At 46.5% G+C, this 26,757-nt stretch overlaps 28 non-coding genes across 28 annotated transcripts; all 28 read right to left on the bottom strand.

Moving 5' to 3' along the window:
• Nucleotides 1-672: 672 nt before the first annotated feature.
• TRNAI-UAU (transfer RNA isoleucine (anticodon UAU)) lies at nucleotides 673-765 on the bottom strand. The gene is given in 2 exon segments: nucleotides 673-708; nucleotides 728-765. It is a non-coding gene; the product is annotated as a tRNA-Ile (tRNA).
• A 1,636-nt stretch (nucleotides 766-2,401) lies between these two features.
• TRNAI-UAU (transfer RNA isoleucine (anticodon UAU)) lies at nucleotides 2,402-2,494 on the bottom strand. Its single transcript is given in 2 exon segments — nucleotides 2,402-2,437; nucleotides 2,457-2,494. It is a non-coding gene; the product is annotated as a tRNA-Ile (tRNA).
• Nucleotides 2,495-3,642: 1,148 nt separating this feature from the next.
• On the bottom strand, nucleotides 3,643-3,715 carry TRNAR-CCU (transfer RNA arginine (anticodon CCU)). Its single transcript has one exon. It is a non-coding gene; the product is annotated as a tRNA-Arg (tRNA).
• Nucleotides 3,716-4,130: 415 nt separating this feature from the next.
• Nucleotides 4,131-4,223, bottom strand: TRNAI-UAU (transfer RNA isoleucine (anticodon UAU)). Its single transcript is given in 2 exon segments — nucleotides 4,131-4,166; nucleotides 4,186-4,223. It is a non-coding gene; the product is annotated as a tRNA-Ile (tRNA).
• Nucleotides 4,224-5,360: 1,137 nt separating this feature from the next.
• TRNAR-CCU (transfer RNA arginine (anticodon CCU)) lies at nucleotides 5,361-5,433 on the bottom strand. Its single transcript has one exon. It is a non-coding gene; the product is annotated as a tRNA-Arg (tRNA).
• A 415-nt stretch (nucleotides 5,434-5,848) lies between these two features.
• Nucleotides 5,849-5,941, bottom strand: TRNAI-UAU (transfer RNA isoleucine (anticodon UAU)). Its single transcript is given in 2 exon segments — nucleotides 5,849-5,884; nucleotides 5,904-5,941. It is a non-coding gene; the product is annotated as a tRNA-Ile (tRNA).
• Nucleotides 5,942-7,078: 1,137 nt separating this feature from the next.
• Nucleotides 7,079-7,151, bottom strand: TRNAR-CCU (transfer RNA arginine (anticodon CCU)). Its single transcript has one exon. It is a non-coding gene; the product is annotated as a tRNA-Arg (tRNA).
• Nucleotides 7,152-7,566: 415 nt separating this feature from the next.
• On the bottom strand, nucleotides 7,567-7,659 carry TRNAI-UAU (transfer RNA isoleucine (anticodon UAU)). Its single transcript is given in 2 exon segments — nucleotides 7,567-7,602; nucleotides 7,622-7,659. It is a non-coding gene; the product is annotated as a tRNA-Ile (tRNA).
• Nucleotides 7,660-8,796: 1,137 nt separating this feature from the next.
• On the bottom strand, nucleotides 8,797-8,869 carry TRNAR-CCU (transfer RNA arginine (anticodon CCU)). Its single transcript has one exon. It is a non-coding gene; the product is annotated as a tRNA-Arg (tRNA).
• Nucleotides 8,870-9,284: 415 nt separating this feature from the next.
• Nucleotides 9,285-9,377, bottom strand: TRNAI-UAU (transfer RNA isoleucine (anticodon UAU)). Its single transcript is given in 2 exon segments — nucleotides 9,285-9,320; nucleotides 9,340-9,377. It is a non-coding gene; the product is annotated as a tRNA-Ile (tRNA).
• Nucleotides 9,378-11,011: 1,634 nt separating this feature from the next.
• TRNAI-UAU (transfer RNA isoleucine (anticodon UAU)) lies at nucleotides 11,012-11,104 on the bottom strand. The gene is given in 2 exon segments: nucleotides 11,012-11,047; nucleotides 11,067-11,104. It is a non-coding gene; the product is annotated as a tRNA-Ile (tRNA).
• Nucleotides 11,105-12,241: 1,137 nt separating this feature from the next.
• On the bottom strand, nucleotides 12,242-12,314 carry TRNAR-CCU (transfer RNA arginine (anticodon CCU)). Its single transcript has one exon. It is a non-coding gene; the product is annotated as a tRNA-Arg (tRNA).
• Nucleotides 12,315-12,729: 415 nt separating this feature from the next.
• On the bottom strand, nucleotides 12,730-12,822 carry TRNAI-UAU (transfer RNA isoleucine (anticodon UAU)). The gene is given in 2 exon segments: nucleotides 12,730-12,765; nucleotides 12,785-12,822. It is a non-coding gene; the product is annotated as a tRNA-Ile (tRNA).
• A 1,137-nt stretch (nucleotides 12,823-13,959) lies between these two features.
• Nucleotides 13,960-14,032, bottom strand: TRNAR-CCU (transfer RNA arginine (anticodon CCU)). The gene has a single exon. It is a non-coding gene; the product is annotated as a tRNA-Arg (tRNA).
• A 415-nt stretch (nucleotides 14,033-14,447) lies between these two features.
• TRNAI-UAU (transfer RNA isoleucine (anticodon UAU)) lies at nucleotides 14,448-14,540 on the bottom strand. The gene is given in 2 exon segments: nucleotides 14,448-14,483; nucleotides 14,503-14,540. It is a non-coding gene; the product is annotated as a tRNA-Ile (tRNA).
• A 1,634-nt stretch (nucleotides 14,541-16,174) lies between these two features.
• TRNAI-UAU (transfer RNA isoleucine (anticodon UAU)) lies at nucleotides 16,175-16,267 on the bottom strand. Its single transcript is given in 2 exon segments — nucleotides 16,175-16,210; nucleotides 16,230-16,267. It is a non-coding gene; the product is annotated as a tRNA-Ile (tRNA).
• A 1,137-nt stretch (nucleotides 16,268-17,404) lies between these two features.
• Nucleotides 17,405-17,477, bottom strand: TRNAR-CCU (transfer RNA arginine (anticodon CCU)). Its single transcript has one exon. It is a non-coding gene; the product is annotated as a tRNA-Arg (tRNA).
• Nucleotides 17,478-17,892: 415 nt separating this feature from the next.
• TRNAI-UAU (transfer RNA isoleucine (anticodon UAU)) lies at nucleotides 17,893-17,985 on the bottom strand. The gene is given in 2 exon segments: nucleotides 17,893-17,928; nucleotides 17,948-17,985. It is a non-coding gene; the product is annotated as a tRNA-Ile (tRNA).
• A 1,137-nt stretch (nucleotides 17,986-19,122) lies between these two features.
• TRNAR-CCU (transfer RNA arginine (anticodon CCU)) lies at nucleotides 19,123-19,195 on the bottom strand. The gene has a single exon. It is a non-coding gene; the product is annotated as a tRNA-Arg (tRNA).
• A 415-nt stretch (nucleotides 19,196-19,610) lies between these two features.
• TRNAI-UAU (transfer RNA isoleucine (anticodon UAU)) lies at nucleotides 19,611-19,703 on the bottom strand. Its single transcript is given in 2 exon segments — nucleotides 19,611-19,646; nucleotides 19,666-19,703. It is a non-coding gene; the product is annotated as a tRNA-Ile (tRNA).
• A 1,137-nt stretch (nucleotides 19,704-20,840) lies between these two features.
• Nucleotides 20,841-20,913, bottom strand: TRNAR-CCU (transfer RNA arginine (anticodon CCU)). Its single transcript has one exon. It is a non-coding gene; the product is annotated as a tRNA-Arg (tRNA).
• A 415-nt stretch (nucleotides 20,914-21,328) lies between these two features.
• TRNAI-UAU (transfer RNA isoleucine (anticodon UAU)) lies at nucleotides 21,329-21,421 on the bottom strand. The gene is given in 2 exon segments: nucleotides 21,329-21,364; nucleotides 21,384-21,421. It is a non-coding gene; the product is annotated as a tRNA-Ile (tRNA).
• A 1,148-nt stretch (nucleotides 21,422-22,569) lies between these two features.
• TRNAR-CCU (transfer RNA arginine (anticodon CCU)) lies at nucleotides 22,570-22,642 on the bottom strand. Its single transcript has one exon. It is a non-coding gene; the product is annotated as a tRNA-Arg (tRNA).
• Nucleotides 22,643-23,057: 415 nt separating this feature from the next.
• Nucleotides 23,058-23,150, bottom strand: TRNAI-UAU (transfer RNA isoleucine (anticodon UAU)). Its single transcript is given in 2 exon segments — nucleotides 23,058-23,093; nucleotides 23,113-23,150. It is a non-coding gene; the product is annotated as a tRNA-Ile (tRNA).
• Nucleotides 23,151-24,298: 1,148 nt separating this feature from the next.
• On the bottom strand, nucleotides 24,299-24,371 carry TRNAR-CCU (transfer RNA arginine (anticodon CCU)). Its single transcript has one exon. It is a non-coding gene; the product is annotated as a tRNA-Arg (tRNA).
• A 415-nt stretch (nucleotides 24,372-24,786) lies between these two features.
• Nucleotides 24,787-24,879, bottom strand: TRNAI-UAU (transfer RNA isoleucine (anticodon UAU)). The gene is given in 2 exon segments: nucleotides 24,787-24,822; nucleotides 24,842-24,879. It is a non-coding gene; the product is annotated as a tRNA-Ile (tRNA).
• Nucleotides 24,880-26,008: 1,129 nt separating this feature from the next.
• Nucleotides 26,009-26,081, bottom strand: TRNAR-CCU (transfer RNA arginine (anticodon CCU)). The gene has a single exon. It is a non-coding gene; the product is annotated as a tRNA-Arg (tRNA).
• A 415-nt stretch (nucleotides 26,082-26,496) lies between these two features.
• Nucleotides 26,497-26,589, bottom strand: TRNAI-UAU (transfer RNA isoleucine (anticodon UAU)). The gene is given in 2 exon segments: nucleotides 26,497-26,532; nucleotides 26,552-26,589. It is a non-coding gene; the product is annotated as a tRNA-Ile (tRNA).
• Nucleotides 26,590-26,757: the final 168 nt, after the last annotated feature.

Here is a 26,757-nt window from a genome sequence, read left to right as displayed (position 1 = left end):
TCAGCGAGATAGTGATTGGCACACACATTTGGATTAAGGCATCAGGAGAGAGGACTTCAGGGACTGACACATGAAGCAGAGAAAGGTAGCTGCCCTCGGTGATGGTTTTTATATTTCATTCTTGGCTGATGTTTGAAGCTGCCTGGAAGGAGTCCTGGCTTAAAGAAACAAGCAAGATATCCGACACCCCAGATGGAACTCGAACCCACAATCCCTGGCTTAGGAGGCCAGTGCCTTATCCATGAGGCCACTGGGGCTTACCTGAAGACCCTGCCAAAGCTTCTTCGTTTCTCCTGTAGAGGTCATCCGTTCTTCTTCTTGCCAAGGTAAGGGTGGCAAGGTCTCTGTTTTGATTTTCCCTTGCAAACGTCCTACAGAATTCCAAGCAGATTGAGCTACGGAGTCAGAAGAATGGGTTTGCTCAAACTGAAAAGCAGTGTCGTAGCTCCCCACACCTCTTTTCAAGAAGTAGCACATTCTGGTTATCACTTTTGTTCTACAATTTAGAGCATGCGCTCAGTGTAAGTGAAAGACAGCTCATTCAAGCACCACTGGCGAAAACACCCTTCACTTTCTTTGACCGCTTACAGCCTTGCGGTAAAGTTCTCAGGCCGCAGGGTGTAACAGCTGATTAAATATTCCATTAAAAAAGGCAAAAAGGAAGGAAAAGCATGCTCCAGGTGAGGCTCGAACTCACAACCTCGGCATTGCTCAACAGATACTGCCTTATAAGTACCGCGCGCTGACCGATTGCGCCACTGGAGCGCTGTCTCTAGTGGGCAGATTTCTCATCCATCTCACCTCAGTTTATCGTAGGCCTCCAAGTAATCCTGCACCTAAACTCCTGCTCGCCTCAGAAAGAAGGGAATGGTCCTTCTTTCCTAGCAAGAAATGGTAGGTAAGAGGTACTGCTAGAAAAAACACTGCCAAAGTCACTTGACTGGAGCTCAAGGACAGCTTTTAAAGATAAAAGGGAGAGCTGTTTTGAGAAGAGGAAAAAATGAAATTGAAAATGCTATCGTGACGTGTCAGCCATGTATTCATGCACATTTGAAAAGTTACTGAAAGAGCCACTGTAAACCAAGAAGTGTCAGGTTATGCCAAGTCCCTCTAGAATGCAGCATGCCAAAGTCAGTTTGTGGGTAAACCCAGCTAAAGCGCAAGAGTTCTTTATAGATCTGAAAAGCCACTCTCCAGCGACTGGGTTGAGAATTTTGATGCTCTGTTTGGCAGAAAAGCTGGCGATCCACATGAGGTTCGATTTCTGCCCTCTTGCGGCAAGCAGACATCTGAACACGTTCCAGAGCAGCAACTATTTTTGTGAATCTCAGGAAACGCAACAACACCATGTCATTTGAGGCAAAGGAGGCACAGCGCTAAGGTGCGATTCTGACTGCTATTCATATAGCTTGATACATCAAGAAAAACACTTCTGGGACTGACACAAAAAGGTCGGAAATGCCTTCCCGCTGTTTAAGCTTACCTAGGATGCCTGTAAAGATGGCCATTTCCCTTGAGGATGGCCATTTCCCAGTGGAGATTTGCATGCCACCGCGGGATGTCAGGAGAATGCCGGACGGATGGCAAAAGTCCTTCCTAAGAAAAGCTGCTTTTCCTTTCTGTGGAGTTGGACACTTTTTTTGTCCGAAGCGCTGCTGGAGATTAGTATTTGTATCTTTTCCAGAGCATGCTGGTCAACTAAGCCAAGTCATCTGAGGCACACTGTACTTCAGCGAGATAGTGATTGGCACACACATTTGGATTAAGGCATCAGGAGAGAGGAGTTCAGGGACTGACACGTGAAGCAGAGAAAGGTAGCTGCCCTCGGTGATGGTTTTTATATTTCATTCTTGGCTGATGTTTGAAGCTGCCTGGAAGGAGTCCTGGCTTAAAGGAACAAGCAAGATATCCGACTCCCCAGATGGGACTCGAACCCACAATCCCTGGCTTAGGAGGCCAGTGCCTTATCCATGAGGCCACTGGGGCTTGCCTGAAGATCCTGCCAAAGCTTCTTCTTTTCTCCTGTAGAGGTCATCCGTTCTTCTTCTTGCCAAGGTAAGGGTGGCAAGGTCTCTGTTTAAATTTTCCCTTGCAAACGTCCTACAGAATTCCAAGCAGATTGAGCTACGGAGTCAGAAGAATGGGTTTGCTCAAACTGAAAAGCAGTGTCGTAGCTCCCCACACCTCTTTTCAACAAGTAGCACATTCTGGTTATCACTTTTGTTCCACAATTTAGAGAATGCGCTCAGTGTAAGTGAAAGACAGCTCATTCAAGCACCACTGGCGAAAACACCCTTCACTTTCTTTGACCGCTTACAGCCTTGCGGTAAAGTTCTCAGGCCGCAGGGTGTAACAGCTGATTAAATATTCCATTAAAAAAGGCAAAAAAGAAGGAAAAGCATGCTCCAGGTGAGGCTCGAACTCACAACCTGGGCATTGCTCAACAGATACTGCCATATAAGTACCGCGCGCTGACCGATTGCGCCACTGGAGCGCTGTCTCTAGTGGGCAGATTCCTCATCCATCTCGCCTCAGTTTATCGTAGGCCTCCAAGTAATCCTGCACCTAAACTCCTGCTCGCCTCAGAAATAAGGGAATGGTCCTTCTTTCCTAGCAAGAAATGGTAGGTAAGAGGTACTGCTAGAAAAAACACTGCCAAAGTCACTTGACTGGAGCTCAAGGACAGCTTTTAAAGATAAAAGGGAGAGCTGTTTTGAGAAGAGGAAAAAATGAAATTGAAAATGCTATCGTGACGTGTCAGCCATGTATTCATGCACATTTGAAAAGTTACTGAAAGAGCCACTGTAAACCAAGAAGTGTCAGGTTATGTCAAGTCCCTCTAGAATGCAGCATGCCAAAGTCAGTTTGTGGGTAAACCCAGCTAAAGCGCAAGAGTTCTTTATAGATCTGAAAAGCCACTCTCCAGCGACTGGGTTGAGAATTTTGATGCTCTGTTTGGCAGAAAAGCTGGCGATCCACATGAGGTTCGATTTCTGCCCTCTTGCGGCAAGCAGACATCTGAACACGTTCCAGAGCAGCAACTATTTTTGTGAATCTCAGGAAACGCAACAACACCATGTCATTTGAGGGAAAGGAGGCACAGCGCTAAGGTGCGATTCTGACTGCTATTCATATAGCTTGATACATCAAGAAAAACACTTCTGGGACTGACACAAAAAGGTCGGAAATGCCTTCCCGCTGTTTAAGCTTACCTAGGATGCCTGTCAAGATGGCCATTTCCCTTGAGGATGGCCATTTCCCAGTGGAGATTTGCATGCCACCGCGGGATGTCAGGAGAATGCCGGACGGATGGCAAAAGTCCTTCCTAAGAAAAGCTGCTTTTCCTTTCTGTGGAGTTGGACACTTTTTTTGTCCGAAGCGCTGCTGGAGATTAGTATTTGTATCTTTTCCAGAGCATGCTGGTCAACTAAGCCAAGTCATGTGAGGCACACTGTACTTCAGCGAGATAGTGATTGGCACACACATTTGGATTAAGGCATCAGGAGAGAGGACTTCAGGGACTGACACATGAAGCAGAGAAAGGTAGCTGCCCTCGGTGATGGTTTTTATATTTCATTCTTGGCTGATGTTTGAAGCTGCCTGGAAGGAGTCCTGGCTTAAAGGAACAAGCAAGATATCCGACACTCCAGATGGGACTCGAACCCACAATCCCTGGCTTAGGAGGCCAGTGCCTTATCCATTAGGCCACTGGGGCTTGCCTGAAGACCCTGCCAAAGCTTCTTCTTTTTTCCTGTAGAGGTCATCCGTTCTTCTTCTTGCCAAGGTAAGGGTGGCAAGGTCTCTGTTTTGATTTTCCCTTGCAAACGTCCTACAGAATTCCAAGCAGATTGAGCTACGGAGTCAGAAGAATGGGTTTGCTCAAACTGAAAAGCAGTGTCGTAGCTCCCCACACCTCTTTTCAACAAGTAGCACATTCTGGTTATCACTTTTGTTCCACAATTTAGAGAATGCGCTCAGTGTAAGTGAAAGACAGCTCATTCAAGCACCACTGGCGAAAACACCCTTCACTTTCTTTCACCGCTTACAGCCTTGCGGTAAAGTTCTCAGGCCACAGGGTGTAACAGCTGATTAAATATTCCATTAAAAAAGGCAAAAAAGAAGGAAAAGCATGCTCCAGGTGAGGCTTGAACTCACAACCTCGGCATTGCTCAACAGATACTGCCATATAAGTACCGCGCGCTGACCGATTGCGCCACTGGAGCGCTGTCTCTAGCGGGCAGATTCCTCATCCATCTCGCCTCAGTTTATCGTAGGCCTCCAAGTAATCCTGCACCTAAACTCCTGCTCGCCTCAGAAAGAAGGGAATGGTCCTTCTTTCCTAGCAAGAAATGGTAGGTAAGAGGTACTGCTAGAAAAAACACTGCCAAAGTCACTTGACTGGAGCTCAAGGACAGCTTTTAAAGATAAAAGGGAGAGCTGTTTTGAGAAGAGGAAAAAATGAAATTGAAAATGCTATCGTGACGTGTCAGCCATGTATTCATGCACATTTGAAAAGTTACTGAAAGAGCCACTGTAAACCAAGAAGTGTCAGGTTATGCCAAGTCCCTCTAGAATGCAGCATGCCAAAGTCAGTTTGTGGGTAAACCCAGCTAAAGCGCAAGAGTTCTTTATAGATCTGAAAAGCCACTCTCCAGCGACTGGGTTGAGAATTTTGATGCTCTGTTTGGCAGAAAAGCTGGCGATCCACATGAGGTTCGATTTCTGCCCTCTTGCGGCAAGCAGACATCTGAACACGTTCCAGAGCAGCAACTATTTTTGTGAATCTCAGGAAACGCAACAACACCATGTCATTTGAGGCAAAGGAGGCACAGCGCTAAGGTGCGATTCTGACTGCTATTCATATAGCTTGATACATCAAGAAAAACACTTCTGGGACTGACACAAAAAGGTCGGAAATGCCTTCCCGCTGTTTAAGCTTACCTAGGATGCCTGTCAAGATGGCCATTTCCCTTGAGGATGGCCATTTCCCAGTGGAGATTTGCATGCCACCGCGGGATGTCAGGAGAATGCCAAAAGTCCTTCCTAAGAAAAGCTGCTTTTCCTTTCTGTGGAGTTGGACACTTTTTTTGTCCGAAGTGCTGCTGGAGATTAGTATTTGTATCTTTTCCAGAGCATGCTGGTCAACTAAGCCAAGTCATGTGAGGCACACTGTACTTCAGCGAGATAGTGATTGGCACACACATTTGGATTAAGGCATCAGGAGAGAGGACTTCAGGGACTGACACATGAAGCAGAGAAAGGTAGCTGCCCTCGGTGATGGTTTTTATATTTCATTCTTGGCTGATGTTTGAAGCTGCCTGGAAGGAGTCCTGGCTTAAAGGAACAAGCAAGATATCCGACACCCCAGATGGGACTCGAACCCACAATCCCTGGCTTAGGAGGCCAGTGCCTTATCCATTAGGCCACTGGGGCTTGCCTGAAGACCCTGCCAAAGCTTCTTCTTTTTTCCTGTAGAGGTCATCCGTTCTTCTTCTTGCCAAGGTAAGGGTGGCAAGGTCTCTGTTTTGATTTTCCCTTGCAAACGTCCTACAGAATTCCAAGCAGATTGAGCTACGGAGTCAGAAGAATGGGTTTGCTCAAACTGAAAAGCAGTGTCGTAGCTCCCCACACCTCTTTTCAACAAGTAGCACATTCTGGTTATCACTTTTGTTCCACAATTTAGAGAATGCGCTCAGTGTAAGTGAAAGACAGCTCATTCAAGCACCACTGGCGAAAACACCCTTCACTTTCTTTCACCGCTTACAGCCTTGCGGTAAAGTTCTCAGGCCACAGGGTGTAACAGCTGATTAAATATTCCATTAAAAAAGGCAAAAAAGAAGGAAAAGCATGCTCCAGGTGAGGCTTGAACTCACAACCTCGGCATTGCTCAACAGATACTGCCATATAAGTACCGCGCGCTGACCGATTGCGCCACTGGAGCGCTGTCTCTAGTGGGCAGATTCCTCATCCATCTCGCCTCAGTTTATCGTAGGCCTCCAAGTAATCCTGCACCTAAACTCCTGCTCGCCTCAGAAAGAAGGGAATGGTCCTTCTTTCCTAGCAAGAAATGGTAGGTAAGAGGTACTGCTAGAAAAAACACTGCCAAAGTCACTTGACTGGAGCTCAAGGACAGCTTTTAAAGATAAAAGGGAGAGCTGTTTTGAGAAGAGGAAAAAATGAAATTGAAAATGCTATCGTGACGTGTCAGCCATGTATTCATGCACATTTGAAAAGTTACTGAAAGAGCCACTGTAAACCAAGAAGTGTCAGGTTATGCCAAGTCCCTCTAGAATGCAGCATGCCAAAGTCAGTTTGTGGGTAAACCCAGCTAAAGCGCAAGAGTTCTTTATAGATCTGAAAAGCCACTCTCCAGCGACTGGGTTGAGAATTTTGATGCTCTGTTTGGCAGAAAAGCTGGCGATCCACATGAGGTTCGATTTCTGCCCTCTTGCGGCAAGCAGACATCTGAACACGTTCCAGAGCAGCAACTATTTTTGTGAATCTCAGGAAACGCAACAACACCATGTCATTTAAGGGAAAGGAGGCACAGCGCTAAGGTGCGATTCTGACTGCTATTCATATAGCTTGATACATCAAGAAAAACACTTCTGGGACTGACACAAAAAGGTCGGAAATGCCTTCCCGCTGTTTAAGCTTACCTAGGATGCCTGTCAAGATGGCCATTTCCCTTGAGGATGGCCATTTCCCAGTGGAGATTTGCATGCCACCGCGGGATGTCAGGAGAATGCCAAAAGTCCTTCCTAAGAAAAGCTGCTTTTCCTTTCTGTGGAGTTGGACACTTTTTTTGTCCGAAGCGCTGCTGGAGATTAGTATTTGTATCTTTTCCAGAGCATGCTGGTCAACTAAGCCAAGTCATCTGAGGCACACTGTACTTCAGCGAGATAGTGATTGGCACACACATTTGGATTAAGGCATCAGGAGAGAGGACTTCAGGGACTGACACATGAAGCAGAGAAAGGTAGCTGCCCTCGGTAATGGTTTTTATATTTCATTCTTGGCTGATGTTTGAAGCTGCCTGGAAGGAGTCCTGGCTTAAAGGAACAAGCAAGATATCCGACACCCCAGATGGGACTCGAACCCACAATCCCTGGCTTAGGAGGCCAGTGCCTTATCCATTAGGCCACTGGGGCTTGCCTCAAGACCCTGCCAAAGCTTCTTCTTTTCTTCTGTAGAGGTCATCCGTTCTTCTTCTTGCCAAGGTAAGGGTGGCAAGGTCTCTGTTTTGATTTTCCCTTGCAAACGTCCTACAGAATTCCAAGCAGATTGAGCTACGGAGTCAGAAGAATGGGTTTGCTCAAACTGAAAAGCAGTGTCATAGCTCCCCACACCTCTTTTCAACAAGTAGCACATTCTGGTTATCACTTTTGTTCCACAATTTAGAGAATGCGCTCAGTGTAAGTGAAAGACAGCTCATTCAAGCACCACTGGCGAAAACACCCTTCACTTTCTTTCACCGCTTACAGCCTTGCGGTAAAGTTCTCAGGCCACAGGGTGTAACAGCTGATTAAATATTCCATTAAAAAAGGCAAAAAAGAAGGAAAAGCATGCTCCAGGTGAGGCTTGAACTCACAACCTCGGCATTGCTCAACAGATACTGCCATATAAGTACCGCGCGCTGACCGATTGCGCCACTGGAGCGCTGTCTCTAGTGGGCAGATTCCTCATCCATCTCGCCTCAGTTTATCGTAGGCCTCCAAGTAATCCTGCACCTAAACTCCTGCTCGCCTCAGAAAGAAGGGAATGGTCCTTCTTTCCTAGCAAGAAATGGTAGGTAAGAGGTACTGCTAGAAAAAACACTGCCAAAGTCACTTGACTGGAGCTCAAGGACAGCTTTTAAAGATAAAAGGGAGAGCTGTTTTGAGAAGAGGAAAAAATGAAATTGAAAATGCTATCGTGACGTGTCAGCCATGTATTCATGCACATTTGAAAAGTTACTGAAAGAGCCACTGTAAACCAAGAAGTGTCAGGTTATGCCAAGTCCCTCTAGAATGCAGCATGCCAAAGTCAGTTTGTGGGTAAACCCAGCTAAAGCGCAAGAGTTCTTTATAGATCTGAAAAGCCACTCTCCAGCGACTGGGTTGAGAATTTTGATGCTCTGTTTGGCAGAAAAGCTGGCGATCCACATGAGGTTCGATTTCTGCCCTCTTGCGGCAAGCAGACATCTGAACACGTTCCAGAGCAGCAACTATTTTTGTGAATCTCAGGAAACGCAACAACACCATGTCATTTGAGGGAAAGGAGGCACAGCGCTAAGGTGCGATTCTGACTGCTATTCATATAGCTTGATACATCAAGAAAAACACTTCTGGGACTGACACAAAAAGGTTGGAAATGCCTTCCCGCTGTTTAAGCTTACCTAGGATGCCTGTCAAGATGGCCATTTCCCTTGAGGATGGCCATTTCCCAGTGGAGATTTGCATGCCACCGCGGGATGTCAGGAGAATGCCAAAAGTCCTTCCTAAGAAAAGCTGCTTTTCCTTTCTGTGGAGTTGGACACTTTTTTTGTCCGAAGCGCTGCTGGAGATTAGTATTTGTATCTTTTCCAGAGCATGCTGGTCAACTAAGCCAAGTCATCTGAGGCACACTGTACTTCAGCGAGATAGTGATTGGCACACACATTTGGATTAAGGCATCAGGAGAGAGGACTTCAGGGACTGACACATGAAGCAGAGAAAGGTAGCTGCCCTCGGTAATGGTTTTTATATTTCATTCTTGGCTGATGTTTGAAGCTGCCTGGAAGGAGTCCTGGCTTAAAGGAACAAGCAAGATATCCGACACCCCAGATGGGACTCGAACCCACAATCCCTGGCTTAGGAGGCCAGTGCCTTATCCATTAGGCCACTGGGGCTTGCCTCAAGACCCTGCCAAAGCTTCTTCTTTTCTTCTGTAGAGGTCATCCGTTCTTCTTCTTGCCAAGGTAAGGGTGGCAAGGTCTCTGTTTTGATTTTCCCTTGCAAACGTCCTACAGAATTCCAAGCAGATTGAGCTACGGAGTCAGAAGAATGGGTTTGCTCAAACTGAAAAGCAGTGTCGTAGCTCCCCACACCTCTTTTCAACAAGTAGCACATTCTGGTTATCACTTTTGTTCCACAATTTAGAGCATGCGCTCAGTGTAAGTGAAAGACAGCTCATTCAAGCACCACTGGCGAAAACACCCTTCACTTTCTTTGACCGCTTACAGCCTTGCGGTAAAGTTCTCAGGGCGCAGGGTGTAACAGCTGATTAAATATTCCATTAAAAAAGGCAAAAAGGAAGGAAAAGCATGCTCCAGGTGAGGCTCGAACTCACAACCTCGGCATTGCTCAACAGATACTGCCTTATAAGTACTGCGCGCTGACCGATTGCGCCACTGGAGCGCTGTCTCTAGTGGGCAGATTTCTCATCCATCTCACCTCAGTTTATCGTAGGCCTCCAAGTAATCCTGCACCTAAACTTCTGCTCGCCTCAGAAAGAAGGGAATGGTCCTTCTTCCCTAGCAAGAAATGGTAGGTAAGAGGTACTGCTAGAAAAAACACTGCCAAAGTCACTTGACTGGAGCTCAAGGACAGCTTTTAAAGATAAAAGGGAGAGCTGTTTTGAGAAGAGGAAAAAATGAAATTGAAAATGCTATCGTGACGTGTCAGCCATGTATTCATGCACATTTGAAAAGTTACTGAAAGAGCCACTGTAAACCAAGAAGTGTCAGGTTATGCCAAGTCCCTCTAGAATGCAGCATGCCAAAGTCAGTTTGTGGGTAAACCCAGCTAAAGCGCAAGAGTTCTTTATAGATCTGAAAAGCCACTCTCCAGCGACTGGGTTGAGAATTTTGATGCTCTGTTTGGCAGAAAAGCTGGCGATCCACATGAGGTTCGATTTCTGCCCTCTTGCGGCAAGCAGACATCTGAACACGTTCCAGAGCAGCAACTATTTTTGTGAATCTCAGGAAACGCAACAACACCATGTCATTTGAGGCAAAGGAGGCACAGCGCTAAGGTGCGATTCTGACTGCTATTCATATAGCTTGATACATCAAGAAAAACACTTCTGGGACTGACACAAAAAGGTCGGAAATGCCTTCCCGCTGTTTAAGCTTACCTAGGATGCCTGTCAAGATGGCCATTTCCCTTGAGGATGGCCATTTCCCAGTGGAGATTTGCATGCCACCGCGGGATGTCAGGAGAATGCCGGACGGATGGCAAAAGTCCTTCCTAAGAAAAGCTGCTTTTCCTTTCTGTGGAGTTGGACACTTTTTTTGTCCGAAGCGCTGCTGGAGATTAGTATTTGTATCTTTTCCAGAGCATGCTGGTCAACTAAGCCAAGTCATCTGAGGCACACTGTACTTCAGCGAGATAGTGATTGGCACACACATTTGGATTAAGGCATCAGGAGAGAGGACTTCAGGGACTGACACATGAAGCAGAGAAAGGTAGCTGCCCTCGGTAATGGTTTTTATATTTCATTCTTGGCTGATGTTTGAAGCTGCCTGGAAGGAGTCCTGGCTTAAAGGAACAAGCAAGATATCCAACACCCGATGGGACTCCAACCCACAATCCCCGGCTTAGGAGGCCAGTGCCTTATCCATTAGGCCACTGGGGCTTGCCTCAAGACCCTGCCAAAGCTTCTTCTTTTCTCCTGTAGAGGTCATCCGTTCTTCTTCTTGCCAAGGTAAGGGTGGCAAGGTCTCTGTTTTGATTTTCCCTTGCAAACGTCCTACAGAATTCCAAGCAGATTGAGCTACGGAGTCAGAAGAATGGGTTTGCTCAAACTGAAAAGCAGTGTCGTAGCTCCCCACACCTCTTTTCAACAAGTAGCACATTCTGGTTATCACTTTTGTTCCACAATTTAGAGCATGCGCTCAGTGTAAGTGAAAGACAGCTCATTCAAGCACCACTGGCGAAAACACCCTTCACTTTCTTTCACCGCTTACAGCCTTGCGGTAAAGTTCTCAGGCTGCAGGGTGTAACAGCTGATTAAATATTCCATAAAAAAAGGCAAAAAGGAAGGAAAAGCATGCTCCAGGTGAGGCTCGAACTCACAACCTCGGCATTGCTCAACAGATACTGCCTTATAAGTACCGCGCGCTGACCGATTGCGCCACTGGAGCGCTGTCTCTAGTGGGCAGATTTCTCATCCATCTCACCTCAGTTTATCGTAGGCCTCCAAGTAATCCTGCACCTAAACTCCTGCTCGCCTCAGAAAGAAGGGAATGGTCCTTCTTTCCTAGCAAGAAATGGTAGGTAAGAGGTACTGCTAGAAAAAACACTGCCAAAGTCACTTGACTGGAGCTCAAGGACAGCTTTTAAAGATAAAAGGGAGAGCTGTTTTGAGAAGAGGAAAAAATGAAATTGAAAATGCTATCGTGACGTGTCAGCCATGTATTCATGCACATTTGAAAAGTTACTGAAAGAGCCACTGTAAACCAAGAAGTGTCAGGTTATGCCAAGTCCCTCTAGAATGCAGCATGCCAAAGTCAGTTTGTGGGTAAACCCAGCTAAAGCGCAAGAGTTCTTTATAGATCTGAAAAGCCACTCTCCAGCGACTGGGTTGAGAATTTTGATGCTCTGTTTGGCAGAAAAGCTGGCGATCCACATGAGGTTCGATTTCTGCCCTCTTGCGGCAAGCAGACATCTGAACACGTTCCAGAGCAGCAACTATTTTTGTGAATCTCAGGAAACGCAACAACACCATGTCATTTAAGGGAAAGGAGGCACAGCGCTAAGGTGCGATTCTGACTGCTATTCATATAGCTTGATACATCAAGAAAAACACTTCTGGGACTGACACAAAAAGGTCGGAAATGCCTTCCCGCTGTTTAAGCTTACCTAGGATGCCTGTCAAGATGGCCATTTCCCTTGAGGATGGCCATTTCCCAGTGGAGATTTGCATGCCACCGCGGGATGTCAGGAGAATGCCAAAAGTCCTTCCTAAGAAAAGCTGCTTTTCCTTTCTGTGGAGTTGGACACTTTTTTTGTCCGAAGCGCTGCTGGAGATTAGTATTTGTATCTTTTCCAGAGCATGCTGGTCAACTAAGCCAAGTCATCTGAGGCACACTGTACTTCAGCGAGATAGTGATTGGCACACACATTTGGATTAAGGCATCAGGAGAGAGGACTTCAGGGACTGACACATGAAGCAGAGAAAGGTAGCTGCCCTCGGTAATGGTTTTTATATTTCATTCTTGGCTGATGTTTGAAGCTGCCTGGAAGGAGTCCTGGCTTAAAGGAACAAGCAAGATATCTGACACCCCAGATGGGACTCGAACCCACAATCCCTGGCTTAGGAGGCCAGTGCCTTATCCATTAGGCCACTGGGGCTTGCCTCAAGACCCTGCCAAAGCTTCTTCTTTTCTTCTGTAGAGGTCATCCGTTCTTCTTCTTGCCAAGGTAAGGGTGGCAAGGTCTCTGTTTTGATTTTCCCTTGCAAACGTCCTACAGAATTCCAAGCAGATTGAGCTACGGAGTCAGAAGAATGGGTTTGCTCAAACTGAAAAGCAGTGTCGTAGCTCCCCACACCTCTTTTCAACAAGTAGCACATTCTGGTTATCACTTTTGTTCCACAATTTAGAGAATGCGCTCAGTGTAAGTGAAAGACAGCTCATTCAAGCACCACTGGCGAAAACACCCTTCACTTTCTTTCACCGCTTACAGCCTTGCGGTAAAGTTCTCAGGCCACAGGGTGTAACAGCTGATTAAATATTCCATTAAAAAAGGCAAAAAAGAAGGAAAAGCATGCTCCAGGTGAGGCTTGAACTCACAACCTCGGCATTGCTCAACAGATACTGCCATATAAGTACCGCGCGCTGACCGATTGCGCCACTGGAGCGCTGTCTCTAGTGGGCAGATTCCTCATCCATCTCGCCTCAGTTTATCGTAGGCCTCCAAGTAATCCTGCACCTAAACTCCTGCTCGCCTCAGAAAGAAGGGAATGGTCCTTCTTTCCTAGCAAGAAATGGTAGGTAAGAGGTACTGCTAGAAAAAACACTGCCAAAGTCACTTGACTGGAGCTCAAGGACAGCTTTTAAAGATAAAAGGGAGAGCTGTTTTGAGAAGAGGAAAAAATGAAATTGAAAATGCTATCGTGACGTGTCAGCCATGTATTCATGCACATTTGAAAAGTTACTGAAAGAGCCACTGTAAACCAAGAAGTGTCAGGTTATGCCAAGTCCCTCTAGAATGCAGCATGCCAAAGTCAGTTTGTGGGTAAACCCAGCTAAAGCGCAAGAGTTCTTTATAGATCTGAAAAGCCACTCTCCAGCGACTGGGTTGAGAATTTTGATGCTCTGTTTGGCAGAAAAGCTGGCGATCCACATGAGGTTCGATTTCTGCCCTCTTGCGGCAAGCAGACATCTGAACACGTTCCAGAGCAGCAACTATTTTTGTGAATCTCAGGAAACGCAACAACACCATGTCATTTGAGGGAAAGGAGGCACAGCGCTAAGGTGCGATTCTGACTGCTATTCATATAGCTTGATACATCAAGAAAAACACTTCTGGGACTGACACAAAAAGGTTGGAAATGCCTTCCCGCTGTTTAAGCTTACCTAGGATGCCTGTCAAGATGGCCATTTCCCTTGAGGATGGCCATTTCCCAGTGGAGATTTGCATGCCACCGCGGGATGTCAGGAGAATGCCAAAAGTCCTTCCTAAGAAAAGCTGCTTTTCCTTTCTGTGGAGTTGGACACTTTTTTTGTCCGAAGCGCTGCTGGAGATTAGTATTTGTATCTTTTCCAGAGCATGCTGGTCAACTAAGCCAAGTCATCTGAGGCACACTGTACTTCAGCGAGATAGTGATTGGCACACACATTTGGATTAAGGCATCAGGAGAGAGGACTTCAGGGACTGACACATGAAGCAGAGAAAGGTAGCTGCCCTCGGTAATGGTTTTTATATTTCATTCTTGGCTGATGTTTGAAGCTGCCTGGAAGGAGTCCTGGCTTAAAGGAACAAGCAAGATATCCGACACCCCAGATGGGACTCGAACCCACAATCCCTGGCTTAGGAGGCCAGTGCCTTATCCATTAGGCCACTGGGGCTTGCCTCAAGACCCTGCCAAAGCTTCTTCTTTTCTTCTGTAGAGGTCATCCGTTCTTCTTCTTGCCAAGGTAAGGGTGGCAAGGTCTCTGTTTTGATTTTCCCTTGCAAACGTCCTACAGAATTCCAAGCAGATTGAGCTACGGAGTCAGAAGAATGGGTTTGCTCAAACTGAAAAGCAGTGTCGTAGCTCCCCACACCTCTTTTCAACAAGTAGCACATTCTGGTTATCACTTTTGTTCCACAATTTAGAGCATGCGCTCAGTGTAAGTGAAAGACAGCTCATTCAAGCACCACTGGCGAAAACACCCTTCACTTTCTTTGACCGCTTACAGCCTTGCGGTAAAGTTCTCAGGGCGCAGGGTGTAACAGCTGATTAAATATTCCATTAAAAAAGGCAAAAAGGAAGGAAAAGCATGCTCCAGGTGAGGCTCGAACTCACAACCTCGGCATTGCTCAACAGATACTGCCTTATAAGTACTGCGCGCTGACCGATTGCGCCACTGGAGCGCTGTCTCTAGTGGGCAGATTTCTCATCCATCTCACCTCAGTTTATCGTAGGCCTCCAAGTAATCCTGCACCTAAACTTCTGCTCGCCTCAGAAAGAAGGGAATGGTCCTTCTTCCCTAGCAAGAAATGGTAGGTAAGAGGTACTGCTAGAAAAAACACTGCCAAAGTCACTTGACTGGAGCTCAAGGACAGCTTTTAAAGATAAAAGGGAGAGCTGTTTTGAGAAGAGGAAAAAATGAAATTGAAAATGCTATCGTGACGTGTCAGCCATGTATTCATGCACATTTGAAAAGTTACTGAAAGAGCCACTGTAAACCAAGAAGTGTCAGGTTATGCCAAGTCCCTCTAGAATGCAGCATGCCAAAGTCAGTTTGTGGGTAAACCCAGCTAAAGCGCAAGAGTTCTTTATAGATCTGAAAAGCCACTCTCCAGCGACTGGGTTGAGAATTTTGATGCTCTGTTTGGCAGAAAAGCTGGCGATCCACATGAGGTTCGATTTCTGCCCTCTTGCGGCAAGCAGACATCTGAACACGTTCCAGAGCAGCAACTATTTTTGTGAATCTCAGGAAACGCAACAACACCATGTCATTTGAGGCAAAGGAGGCACAGCGCTAAGGTGCGATTCTGACTGCTATTCATATAGCTTGATACATCAAGAAAAACACTTCTGGGACTGACACAAAAAGGTCGGAAATGCCTTCCCGCTGTTTAAGCTTACCTAGGATGCCTGTCAAGATGGCCATTTCCCTTGAGGATGGCCATTTCCCAGTGGAGATTTGCATGCCACCGCGGGATGTCAGGAGAATGCCGGACGGATGGCAAAAGTCCTTCCTAAGAAAAGCTGCTTTTCCTTTCTGTGGAGTTGGACACTTTTTTTGTCCGAAGCGCTGCTGGAGATTAGTATTTGTATCTTTTCCAGAGCATGCTGGTCAACTAAGCCAAGTCATCTGAGGCACACTGTACTTCAGCGAGATAGTGATTGGCACACACATTTGGATTAAGGCATCAGGAGAGAGGACTTCAGGGACTGACACATGAAGCAGAGAAAGGTAGCTGCCCTCGGTAATGGTTTTTATATTTCATTCTTGGCTGATGTTTGAAGCTGCCTGGAAGGAGTCCTGGCTTAAAGGAACAAGCAAGATATCCAACACCCGATGGGACTCCAACCCACAATCCCCGGCTTAGGAGGCCAGTGCCTTATCCATTAGGCCACTGGGGCTTGCCTCAAGACCCTGCCAAAGCTTCTTCTTTTCTCCTGTAGAGGTCATCCGTTCTTCTTCTTGCCAAGGTAAGGGTGGCAAGGTCTCTGTTTTGATTTTCCCTTGCAAACGTCCTACAGAATTCCAAGCAGATTGAGCTACGGAGTCAGAAGAATGGGTTTGCTCAAACTGAAAAGCAGTGTCGTAGCTCCCCACACCTCTTTTCAACAAGTAGCACATTCTGGTTATCACTTTTGTTCCACAATTTAGAGCATGCGCTCAGTGTAAGTGAAAGACAGCTCATTCAAGCACCACTGGCGAAAACACCCTTCACTTTCTTTCACCGCTTACAGCCTTGCGGTAAAGTTCTCAGGCTGCAGGGTGTAACAGCTGATTAAATATTCCATAAAAAAAGGCAAAAAGGAAGGAAAAGCATGCTCCAGGTGAGGCTCGAACTCACAACCTCGGCATTGCTCAACAGATACTGCCTTATAAGTACCGCGCGCTGACCGATTGCGCCACTGGAGCGCTGTCTCTAGTGGGCAGATTTCTCATCCATCTCACCTCAGTTTATCGTAGGCCTCCAAGTAATCCTGCACCTAAACTCCTGCTCGCCTCAGAAAGAAGGGAATGGTCCTTCTTTCCTAGCAAGAAATGGTAGGTAAGAGGTACTGCTAGAAAAAACACTGCCAAAGTCACTTGACTGGAGCTCAAGGACAGCTTTTAAAGATAAAAGGGAGAGCTGTTTTGAGAAGAGGAAAAAATGAAATTGAAAATGCTATCGTGACGTGTCAGCCATGTATTCATGCACATTTGAAAAGTTACTGAAAGAGCCACTGTAAACCAAGAAGTGTCAGGTTATGCCAAGTCCCTCTAGAATGCAGCATGCCAAAGTCAGTTTGTGGGTAAACCCAGCTAAAGCGCAAGAGTTCTTTATAGATCTGAAAAGCCACTCTCCAGCGACTGGGTTGAGAATTTTGATGCTCTGTTTGGCAGAAAAGCTGGCGATCCACATGAGGTTCGATTTCTGCCCTCTTGCGGCAAGCAGACATCTGAACACGTTCCAGAGCAGCAACTATTTTTGTGAATCTCAGGAAACGCAACAACACCATGTCATTTAAGGGAAAGGAGGCACAGCGCTAAGGTGCGATTCTGACTGCTATTCATATAGCTTGATACATCAAGAAAAACACTTCTGGGACTGACACAAAAAGGTCGGAAATGCCTTCCCGCTGTTTAAGCTTACCTAGGATGCCTGTCAAGATGGCCATTTCCCTTGAGGATGGCCATTTCCCAGTGGAGATTTGCATGCCACCGCGGGATGTCAGGAGAATGCCAAAAGTCCTTCCTAAGAAAAGCTGCTTTTCCTTTCTGTGGAGTTGGACACTTTTTTTGTCCGAAGCGCTGCTGGAGATTAGTATTTGTATCTTTTCCAGAGCATGCTGGTCAACTAAGCCAAGTCATCTGAGGCACACTGTACTTCAGCGAGATAGTGATTGGCACACACATTTGGATTAAGGCATCAGGAGAGAGGACTTCAGGGACTGACACATGAAGCAGAGAAAGGTAGCTGCCCTCGGTAATGGTTTTTATATTTCATTCTTGGCTGATGTTTGAAGCTGCCTGGAAGGAGTCCTGGCTTAAAGGAACAAGCAAGATATCTGACACCCCAGATGGGACTCGAACCCACAATCCCTGGCTTAGGAGGCCAGTGCCTTATCCATTAGGCCACTGGGGCTTGCCTCAAGACCCTGCCAAAGCTTCTTCTTTTCTTCTGTAGAGGTCATCCGTTCTTCTTCTTGCCAAGGTAAGGGTGGCAAGGTCTCTGTTTTGATTTTCCCTTGCAAACGTCCTACAGAATTCCAAGCAGATTGAGCTACGGAGTCAGAAGAATGGGTTTGCTCAAACTGAAAAGCAGTGTCGTAGCTCCCCACACCTCTTTTCAACAAGTAGCACATTCTGGTTATCACTTTTGTTCCACAATTTAGAGAATGCGCTCAGTGTAAGTGAAAGACAGCTCATTCAAGCACCACTGGCGAAAACACCCTTCACTTTCTTTCACCGCTTACAGCCTTGCGGTAAAGTTCTCAGGCCACAGGGTGTAACAGCTGATTAAATATTCCATTAAAAAAGGCAAAAAAGAAGGAAAAGCATGCTCCAGGTGAGGCTTGAACTCACAACCTCGGCATTGCTCAACAGATACTGCCATATAAGTACCGCGCGCTGACCGATTGCGCCACTGGAGCGCTGTCTCTAGTGGGCAGATTCCTCATCCATCTCGCCTCAGTTTATCGTAGGCCTCCAAGTAATCCTGCACCTAAACTCCTGCTCGCCTCAGAAAGAAGGGAATGGTCCTTCTTTCCTAGCAAGAAATGGTAGGTAAGAGGTACTGCTAGAAAAAACACTGCCAAAGTCACTTGACTGGAGCTCAAGGACAGCTTTTAAAGATAAAAGGGAGAGCTGTTTTGAGAAGAGGAAAAAATGAAATTGAAAATGCTATCGTGACGTGTCAGCCATGTATTCATGCACATTTGAAAAGTTACTGAAAGAGCCACTGTAAACCAAGAAGTGTCAGGTTATGCCAAGTCCCTCTAGAATGCAGCATGCCAAAGTCAGTTTGTGGGTAAACCCAGCTAAAGCGCAAGAGTTCTTTATAGATCTGAAAAGCCACTCTCCAGCGACTGGGTTGAGAATTTTGATGCTCTGTTTGGCAGAAAAGCTGGCGATCCACATGAGGTTCGATTTCTGCCCTCTTGCGGCAAGCAGACATCTGAACACGTTCCAGAGCAGCAACTATTTTTGTGAATCTCAGGAAACGCAACAACACCATGTCATTTGAGGGAAAGGAGGCACAGCGCTAAGGTGCGATTCTGACTGCTATTCATATAGCTTGATACATCAAGAAAAACACTTCTGGGACTGACACAAAAAGGTCGGAAATGCCTTCCCGCTGTTTAAGCTTACCTAGGATGCCTGTCAAGATGGCCATTTCCCTTGAGGATGGCCATTTCCCAGTGGAGATTTGCATGCCACCGCGGGATGTCAGGAGAATGCCAAAAGTCCTTCCTAAGAAAAGCTGCTTTTCCTTTCTGTGGAGTTGGACACTTTTTTTGTCCGAAGCGCTGCTGGAGATTAGTATTTGTATCTTTTCCAGAGCATGCTGGTCAACTAAGCCAAGTCATCTGAGGCACACTGTACTTCAGCGAGATAGTGATTGGCACACACATTTGGATTAAGGCATCAGGAGAGAGGACTTCAGGGACTGACACATGAAGCAGAGAAAGGTAGCTGCCCTCGGTAATGGTTTTTATATTTCATTCTTGGCTGATGTTTGAAGCTGCCTGGAAGGAGTCCTGGCTTAAAGGAACAAGCAAGATATCCGACACCCCAGATGGGACTCGAACCCACAATCCCTGGCTTAGGAGGCCAGTGCCTTATCCATTAGGCCACTGGGGCTTGCCTCAAGACCCTGCCAAAGCTTCTTCTTTTCTTCTGTAGAGGTCATCCGTTCTTCTTCTTGCCAAGGTAAGGGTGGCAAGGTCTCTGTTTTGATTTTCCCTTGCAAACGTCCTACAGAATTCCAAGCAGATTGAGCTACGGAGTCAGAAGAATGGGTTTGCTCAAACTGAAAAGCAGTGTCGTAGCTCCCCACACCTCTTTTCAACAAGTAGCACATTCTGGTTATCACTTTTGTTCCACAATTTAGAGCATGCGCTCAGTGTAAGTGAAAGACAGCTCATTCAAGCACCACTGGCGAAAACACCCTTCACTTTCTTTGACCGCTTACAGCCTTGCGGTAAAGTTCTCAGGGCGCAGGGTGTAACAGCTGATTAAATATTCCATTAAAAAAGGCAAAAAGGAAGGAAAAGCATGCTCCAGGTGAGGCTCGAACTCACAACCTCGGCATTGCTCAACAGATACTGCCTTATAAGTACTGCGCGCTGACCGATTGCGCCACTGGAGCGCTGTCTCTAGTGGGCAGATTTCTCATCCATCTCACCTCAGTTTATCGTAGGCCTCCAAGTAATCCTGCACCTAAACTTCTGCTCGCCTCAGAAAGAAGGGAATGGTCCTTCTTCCCTAGCAAGAAATGGTAGGTAAGAGGTACTGCTAGAAAAAACACTGCCAAAGTCACTTGACTGGAGCTCAAGGACAGCTTTTAAAGATAAAAGGGAGAGCTGTTTTGAGAAGAGGAAAAAATGAAATTGAAAATGCTATCGTGACGTGTCAGCCATGTATTCATGCACATTTGAAAAGTTACTGAAAGAGCCACTGTAAACCAAGAAGTGTCAGGTTATGCCAAGTCCCTCTAGAATGCAGCATGCCAAAGTCAGTTTGTGGGTAAACCCAGCTAAAGCGCAAGAGTTCTTTATAGATCTGAAAAGCCACTCTCCAGCGACTGGGTTGAGAATTTTGATGCTCTGTTTGGCAGAAAAGCTGGCGATCCACATGAGGTTCGATTTCTGCCCTCTTGCGGCAAGCAGACATCTGAACACGTTCCAGAGCAGCAACTATTTTTGTGAATCTCAGGAAACGCAACAACACCATGTCATTTGAGGCAAAGGAGGCACAGCGCTAAGGTGCGATTCTGACTGCTATTCATATAGCTTGATACATCAAGAAAAACACTTCTGGGACTGACACAAAAAGGTCGGAAATGCCTTCCCGCTGTTTAAGCTTACCTAGGATGCCTGTCAAGATGGCCATTTCCCTTGAGGATGGCCATTTCCCAGTGGAGATTTGCATGCCACCGCGGGATGTCAGGAGAATGCCAAAAGTCCTTCCTAAGAAAAGCTGCTTTTCCTTTCTGTGGAGTTGGACACTTTTTTTGTCCGAAGTGCTGCTGGAGATTAGTATTTGTATCTTTTCCAGAGCATGCTGGTCAACTAAGCCAAGTCATGTGAGGCACACTGTACTTCAGCGAGATAGTGATTGGCACACACATTTGGATTAAGGCATCAGGAGAGAGGACTTCAGGGACTGACACATGAAGCAGAGAAAGGTAGCTGCCCTCGGTGATGGTTTTTATATTTCATTCTTGGCTGATGTTTGAAGCTGCCTGGAAGGAGTCCTGGCTTAAAGGAACAAGCAAGATATCCGACACCCCAGATGGGACTCGAACCCACAATCCCTGGCTTAGGAGGCCAGTGCCTTATCCATTAGGCCACTGGGGCTTGCCTGAAGACCCTGCCAAAGCTTCTTCTTTTTTCCTGTAGAGGTCATCCGTTCTTCTTCTTGCCAAGGTAAGGGTGGCAAGGTCTCTGTTTTGATTTTCCCTTGCAAACGTCCTACAGAATTCCAAGCAGATTGAGCTACGGAGTCAGAAGAATGGGTTTGCTCAAACTGAAAAGCAGTGTCGTAGCTCCCCACACCTCTTTTCAAGAAGTAGCACATTCTGGTTATCACTTTTGTTCCACAATTTAGAGCATGCGCTCAGTGTAAGTGAAAGACAGCTCATTCAAGCACCACTGGCGAAAACACCCTTCACTTTCTTTCACCGCTTACAGCCTTGCGGTAAAGTTCTCAGGCTGCAGGGTGTAACAGCTGATTAAATATTCCATTAAAAAAGGCAAAAAGGAAGGAAAAGCATGCTCCAGGTGAGGCTCGAACTCACAACCTCGGCATTGCTCAACAGATACTGCCTTATAAGTACCGCGCGCTGACCGATTGCGCCACTGGAGCGCTGTCTCTAGTGGGCAGATTTCTCATCCATCTCACCTCAGTTTATCGTAGGCCTCCAAGTAATCCTGCACCTAAACTCCTGCTCGCCTCAGAAAGAAGGGAATGGTCCTTCTTTCCTAGCAAGAAATGGTAGGTAAGAGGTACTGCTAGAAAAAACACTGCCAAAGTCACTTGACTGGAGCTCAAGGACAGCTTTTAAAGATAAAAGGGAGAGCTGTTTTGAGAAGAGGAAAAAATGAAATTGAAAATGCTATCGTGACGTGTCAGCCATGTATTCATGCACATTTGAAAAGTTACTGAAAGAGCCACTGTAAACCAAGAAGTGTCAGGTTATGCCAAGTCCCTCTAGAATGCAGCATGCCAAAGTCAGTTTGTGGGTAAACCCAGCTAAAGCGCAAGAGTTCTTTATAGATCTGAAAAGCCACTCTCCAGCGACTGGGTTGAGAATTTTGATGCTCTGTTTGGCAGAAAAGCTGGCGATCCACATGAGGTTCGATTTCTGCCCTCTTGCGGCAAGCAGACATCTGAACACGTTCCAGAGCAGCAACTATTTTTGTGAATCTCAGGAAACGCAACAACACCATGTCATTTGAGGGAAAGGAGGCACAGCGCTAAGGTGCGATTCTGACTGCTATTCATATAGCTTGATACATCAAGAAAAACACTTCTGGGACTGACACAAAAAGGTCGGAAATGCCTTCCCGCTGTTTAAGCTTACCTAGGATGCCTGTCAAGATGGCCATTTCCCTTGAGGATGGCCATTTCCCAGTGGAGATTTGCATGCCACCGCGGGATGTCAGGAGAATGCCGGACGGATGGCAAAAGTCCTTCCTAAGAAAAGCTGCTTTTCCTTTCTGTGGAGTTGGACACTTTTTTTGTCCGAAGCGCTGCTGGAGATTAGTATTTGTATCTTTTCCAGAGCATGCTGGTCAACTAAGCCAAGTCATCTGAGGCACACTGTACTTCAGCGAGATAGTGATTGGCACACACATTTGGATTAAGGCATCAGGAGAGAGGAGTTCAGGGACTGACACGTGAAGCAGAGAAAGGTAGCTGCCCTCGGTGATGGTTTTTATATTTCATTCTTGGCTGATGTTTGAAGCTGCCTGGAAGGAGTCCTGGCTTAAAGGAACAAGCAAGATATCCGACTCCCCAGATGGGACTCGAACCCACAATCCCTGGCTTAGGAGGCCAGTGCCTTATCCATTAGGCCACTGGGGCTTGCCTGAAGATCCTGCCAAAGCTTCTTCTTTTCTCCTGTAGAGGTCATCCGTTCTTCTTCTTGCCAAGGTAAGGGTGGCAAGGTCTCTGTTTAAATTTTCCCTTGCAAACGTCCTACAGAATTCCAAGCAGATTGAGCTACGGAGTCAGAAGAATGGGTTTGCTCAAACTGAAAAGCAGTGTCGTAGCTCCCCACACCTCTTTTCAACAAGTAGCACATTCTGGTTATCACTTTTGTTCCACAATTTAGAGAATGCGCTCAGTGTAAGTGAAAGACAGCTCATTCAAGCACCACTGGCGAAAACACCCTTCACTTTCTTTGACCGCTTACAGCCTTGCGGTAAAGTTCTCAGGCCGCAGGGTGTAACAGCTGATTAAATATTCCATTAAAAAAGGCAAAAAAGAAGGAAAAGCATGCTCCAGGTGAGGCTCGAACTCACAACCTGGGCATTGCTCAACAGATACTGCCATATAAGTACCGCGCGCTGACCGATTGCGCCACTGGAGCGCTGTCTCTAGTGGGCAGATTCCTCATCCATCTCGCCTCAGTTTATCGTAGGCCTCCAAGTAATCCTGCATCTAAACTCCTGCTCGCCTCAGAAATAAGGGAATGGTCCTTCTTTCCTAGCAAGAAATGGTAGGTAAGAGGTACTGCTAGAAAAAACACTGCCAAAGTCACTTGACTGGAGCTCAAGGACAGCTTTTAAAGATAAAAGGGAGAGCTGTTTTGAGAAGAGGAAAAAATGAAATTGAAAATGCTATCGTGACGTGTCAGCCATGTATTCATGCACATTTGAAAAGTTACTGAAAGAGCCACTGTAAACCAAGAAGTGTCAGGTTATGTCAAGTCCCTCTAGAATGCAGCATGCCAAAGTCAGTTTGTGGGTAAACCCAGCTAAAGCGCAAGAGTTCTTTATAGATCTGAAAAGCCACTCTCCAGCGACTGGGTTGAGAATTTTGATGCTCTGTTTGGCAGAAAAGCTGGCGATCCACATGAGGTTCGATTTCTGCCCTCTTGCGGCAAGCAGACATCTGAACACGTTCCAGAGCAGCAACTATTTTTGTGAATCTCAGGAAACGCAACAACACCATGTCATTTGAGGGAAAGGAGGCACAGCGCTAAGGTGCGATTCTGACTGCTATTCATATAGCTTGATACATCAAGAAAAACACTTCTGGGACTGACACAAAAAGGTCGGAAATGCCTTCCCGCTGTTTAAGCTTACCTAGGATGCCTGTCAAGATGGCCATTTCCCTTGAGGATGGCCATTTCCCAGTGGAGATTTGCATGCCACCGCGGGATGTCAGGAGAATGCCGGACGGATGGCAAAAGTCCTTCCTAAGAAAAGCTGCTTTTCCTTTCTGTGGAGTTGGACACTTTTTTTGTCCGAAGCGCTGCTGGAGATTAGTATTTGTATCTTTTCCAGAGCATGCTGGTCAACTAAGCCAAGTCATCTGAGGCACACTGTACTTCAGCGACATAGTGATTGGCACACACATTTAGATTAAGGCATCAGGAGAGAGGACTTCAGGGACTGACACGTGAAGCAGAGAAAGGTAGCTGCCCTCGGTGATGGTTTTTATATTTCATTCTTGGCTGATGTTTGAAGCTGCCTGGAAGGAGTCCTGGCTTAAAGGAACAAGCAAGATATCCGACACCCCAGATGGGACTTGGACCCACAATCCCTGGCTTAGGAGGCCAGTGCCTTATCCATTAGGCCACTGGGGCTTGCCTCAAGAGCCTGCCAAAGCTTCTTCTTTTCTCCTGTAGAGGTCATCCGTTCTTCTTCTCCCCAAGGTAAGGGTGGCAAGGTCTCTGTTTTGATTTTCCCTTGCAAACGTTCTACAGAATTCCAAGCAGATTGAGCTACGGAGTCAGAAGAATGGGTTTGCTCAAACTGAAAAGCAGTGTCGTAGCTCCCCACACCTCTTTTCAACAAGTAGCACATTCTGGTTATCACTTTTGTTCCACAATTTAGAGAATGCGCTCAGTGTAAGTGAAAGACAGCTCATTCAAGCACCACTGGCGAAAACACCCTTCACTTTCTTTGACCGCTTACAGCCTTGCGGTAAAGTTCTCAGGCCGCAGGGTGTAACAGCTGATTAAATATTCCATTAAAAAAGGCAAAAAGGAAGGAAAAGCATGCTCCAGGTGAGGCTGGAACTCACAACCTCGGCATTGCTCAACAGATACTGCCATATAAGTACCGCGCGCTGACCGATTGCGCCACTGGAGCGCTGTCTCTAGTGGGCAGATTCCTCATCCATCTCGCCTCAGTTTATCGTAGGCCTCCAAGTAATCCTGCACCTAAACTCCTGCTCGCCTCAGAAATAAGGGAATGGTCCTTCTTTCCTAGCAAGAAATGGTAGGTAAGAGGTACTGCTAGAAAAAACACTGCCAAAGTCACTTGACTGGAGCTCAAGGACAGCTTTTAAAGATAAAAGGGAGAGCTGTTTTGAGAAGAGGAAAAAATGAAATTGAAAATGCTATCGTGACGTGTCAGCCATGTATTCATGCACATTTGAAAAGTTACTGAAAGAGCCACTGTAAACCAAGAAGTGTCAGGTTATGCCAAGTCCCTCTAGAATGCAGCATGCCAAAGTCAGTTTGTGGGTAAACCCAGCTAAAGCGCAAGAGTTCTTTATAGATCTGAAAAGCCACTCTCCAGCGACTGGGTTGAGAATTTTGATGCTCTGTTTGGCAGAAAAGCTGGCGATCCACATGAGGTTCGATTTCTGCCCTCTTGCGGCAAGCAGACATCTGAACACGTTCCAGAGCAGCAACTATTTTTGTGAATCTCAGGAAACGCAACAACACCATGTCATTTGAGGCAAAGGAGGCACAGCGCTAAGGTGCGATTCTGACTGCTATTCATATAGCTTGATACATCAAGAAAAACACTTCTGGGACTGACACAAAAAGGTCGGAAATGCCTTCCCGCTGTTTAAGCTTACCTAGGATGCCTGTCAAGATGGCCATTTCCCAGTAGAGATTTGCATGCCACCGCGGGATGTCAGGAGAATGCCGGACGGATGGCAAAAGTCCTTCCTAAGAAAAGCTGCTTTTCCTTTCTGTGGAGTTGGACACTTTTTTTGTCCGAAGCGCTGCTGGAGATTAGTATTTGTATCTTTTCCAGAGCATGCTGGTCAACTAAGCCAAGTCATCTGAGGCACACTGTACTTCTGCGACATAGTGATTGGCACACACATTTAGATTAAGGCATCAGGAGAGAGGACTTCAGGGACTGACACGTGAAGCAGAGAAAGGTAGCTGCCCTCGGTGATGGTTTTTATATTTCATTCTTGGCTGATGTTTGAAGCTGCCTGGAAGGAGTCCTGGCTTAAAGGAACAAGCAAGATATCCGACACCCCAGATGGGACTCGAACCCACAATCCCTGGCTTAGGAGGCCAGTGCCTTATCCATTAGGCCACTGGGGCTTGCCTAAAGACCCTGCCAAAGCTTCTTCTTTTCTCCTGTAGAGGTCATCCGTTCTTCTTCTTGCCAAGGTAAGGGTGGCAAGGTCTCTGTTTTGATTTTCCCTTGCAAACGTTCTACAGAATTCCAAGCAGATTGAGCTACGGAGTCAGAAGAATGGGTTTGCTCAAACTGAAAAGCAGTGTCGTAGCTCCCCACACCTCTTTTCAAGAAGTAGCACATTCTGGTTATCACTTTTGTTCCACAATTTAGAGAATGCGCTCAGTGTAAGTGAAAGACAGCTCATTCAAGCACCACTGGCGAAAACACCCTTCACTTTCTTTGACCGCTTACAGCCTTGCGGTAAAGTTCTCAGGCCGCAGGGTGTAACAGCTGATTAAATATTCCATTAAAAAAGGCAAAAAGGAAGGAAAAGCATGCTCCAGGTGAGGCTCGAACTCACAACCTCGGCATTGCTCAACAGATACTGACATATAAGTATCGCGCGCTGACCGATTGCGCCACTGGAGCGCTGTCTCTAGTGGGCAGATTCCTCATCCATCTCGCCTCAGTTTATCGTAGGCCTCCAAGTAATCCTGCACCTAAACTCCTGCTCACCTCAGAAAGAAGGGAATGGTCCTTCTTTCCTAGCAAGAAATGGTAGGTAAGAGGTACTGCTAGAAAAAACACTGCCAAAGT

Source organism: Staurois parvus, unplaced genomic scaffold (assembly GCF_062004578.1).
Source record: "Staurois parvus isolate SC_StPar_1 unplaced genomic scaffold, SC_StPar_1.0 ptg000276l, whole genome shotgun sequence".
Taxonomy (NCBI): domain Eukaryota; kingdom Metazoa; phylum Chordata; class Amphibia; order Anura; family Ranidae; genus Staurois; species Staurois parvus.
Note: the sequence above shows the minus strand (reverse complement) of the source record. Positions and strands in the feature narration are given on the sequence as shown.